The sequence below is a fragment of the Octopus bimaculoides genome, chromosome 19, assembly GCF_001194135.2.
Source record: "Octopus bimaculoides isolate UCB-OBI-ISO-001 chromosome 19, ASM119413v2, whole genome shotgun sequence".
Classification (NCBI taxonomy): domain Eukaryota; kingdom Metazoa; phylum Mollusca; class Cephalopoda; order Octopoda; family Octopodidae; genus Octopus; species Octopus bimaculoides.
In genome coordinates, this window is record NC_068999.1 from 15,120,149 (window position 1) to 15,122,894 (window position 2,746).

Sequence of the window (2,746 nt, forward strand, 5' to 3'; positions counted from 1 at the left end):
ATATATATATATATATATATATAAATTGATAAGACAAAGAGGAACGAATAATTACACACATGAATATATATATATAAAACAATTAAGATATATAATCAAAATAGTTAAAATAAATTATGATATTCCACTATATAAATTATAAATATATAAACCTAATAAATTATTCTACATATTACATATTTATAGACATTAATGTCCATTAATTGAATAATCAAAAATATATGTTCCCTGTAATGACTATCCCGTATCTAAGTTATATCATCTTTATAAATATTAATACTAAAGATATATAAATGATATATTCATATCAACTTAATAAACACATAGCAAAATCAGTCACAATTAGTATTCGTTAATACTAATGACATATTAGAAATATACTTATATTTTATAAACAGAAACTTACTCGCATGAGTACAGGCTAAACTGTTTTCAGAATGTATGTTCAAAAGAAATTGACGGGAATTCAATATTTGATATACCACTTCATTGCATAACTCACATCTCTGGTTTGCGATAGTATAAGATAGTGCATGGCTAGTAATATTCTAGTCCATTCTAATATCTATCTCCCTATGATTAAGCTTCCATATGAATTTACTTCGAACAGCTGAGTTAATCATTCTCCTATCCTTAAAGATATTTAAGTGGATAAAGAAGCGGATTTTAAATTTATTAGATGTCATTCTAATGTGCATATACTTATTAAGTGCAACAATTTCACATTTATGTACAATATTATATTTATTAAGAAGATTCCTAAGTTGATAATTATTATTAACACTAGCATTATAATTATTGTTATTGTTGATGATGATGGTGTTGTTGTTGCTGATGATGATGTTGATGTTGTTGTTGTTGAAAATGTTGTTGTTTTTGTTGTTGTTATTTATCGTTTTTGCACAGTTTCTCACACAAAAGGTGTTCAATGGTGCCAGCTATTCACTGCCAGTGAACTAAGATAACAGCCGTAATTCTTCGAACTCCATTCGGGATATTAATCTGGGCATGCTATGTCTATGATCCATCATCATTTACTTTCTTTCTCAATTAACACTATGTCTGGTTTGCTATTTTCTATCTCATGGTCGCACTGAATCATAAATCCCAAATTATCTTTGTCTTATCATTTTCGATGATGCCTTCGGGTTTATGTTTCTATAACGTTTTTGCACTGTGTCTTAATAGACAATCCTTGCTATATTTTCATAACATCTCTTATTCTTCCTAGACTAGTGGCGTAAATTGGCTGGTAATATGCCATACGGTTTCACCATTTTGTCCGCAAAGTCTGCACTTATCACTCTTTGATGTGTTGTCTGTTCTTTATTTGAAGCAAATTGTTCTTAGCGCTTGCTTTTGAGCAGCACAGATTACAGCCTCTGTTTCCAGTTTTAATTCACTTTTAGTCATGCATAGCCATCTTTTTCTCTGTCTGTCTGATCTTCAGCATCCCTATGAAATTGTTCATACATTATTTTAGTTATGCACCTATTTTCAGTTTCATTCATTCTCAAGTGCTTGTATAGTGTGCTTTATCTTTGCAATCTTCCATCCTGCGATAATAGTGTTTCTGTGGCATTTTTACTTACTATGCTATGTAGAAGCATCACTTCTGTTTTTAACGGTTTTACTGAGTGCAGCGTGTCGGTAGCTCCCTCCCGGAACTGCACCTCCACTGTTCCATACTTTTTTTTTCCTCTGGCAAGGAAGGAAATCTCTTGCCAAATTGGTCTAAATGCCTTTCCAACTTGAGTCGTCGACATCACTTCAATTTCCCTGGCTGCTAATGAGTACGTCCATAAATATCTGTTTTTATCATTTTTTTCCTTTAAAACTTCTTTGGGAGGGAACACCTTCACTTCGTTCCCCTCGCTTTTAAGTATTCCTTTGAATTTACCCAATTCCTCCAGACATGCTTCTTCGGGTTTTCCTTCACCGCCTCCGCTTAATACTTTGTCTCTATGTTTTCGTCGATTCTATCTAAACATTTCACAAATTCTTCCTCAGATGACAGAAAGTCCGAAGAAGAACAATTCAAGCCTTCACAACTCTTCACCCGACGCCCCTCCATTAAATAAGAGAAAAAAAATTGGCACCGCTAACAACTGTCAAACGTTACAACAGAAGCAAACTTCTTACCTCACAGGCAACTCTGCGTCTATGTTTATTCTTGTTATTGATTTTTATTTTGTAATATCATTGCCGTAACTCTTCTATCTCTAACGCAGACTATGAATATGAACTTATGTGTTTTAGATTAATCCGGTATATATAAATATGTGAATAAATTGCGTACAAATGTTAAAACCAGGCACTGTACTGAATATGGCAGAGATGGAGTTGATGGCATCGTATAATAACTGTTGCTAAAGTTCTTGTTCTTCTCTCGCAAATAAAAGTTTACGTTATGCGTTAGAAAATACTGAAATGATGTAATGGTGTTTTTTTCTTTCTTATATTTAAATCCAGTTGTTGCCTTGTAATATTTGGCATTGTAAACTCATATTCGTATTATGTTTAGTGTTTTTGTCCAAGTTATTCTGCTCTCCTCTTTTCGTTTGAAATCATTCTGTTACAAGAGTTGGGATTCGATGATGTGAATTATCATCTCTCGTCGGATAATTGTTCTCTAATAAAACATTAGATGGATATATAGATAGATAGATAGATAGATAGATAGATAGATAGATAGATAGATAGATATATAGGTAGGTAGGTAGGTAAGTAGGTAGGTCGGTAGGTA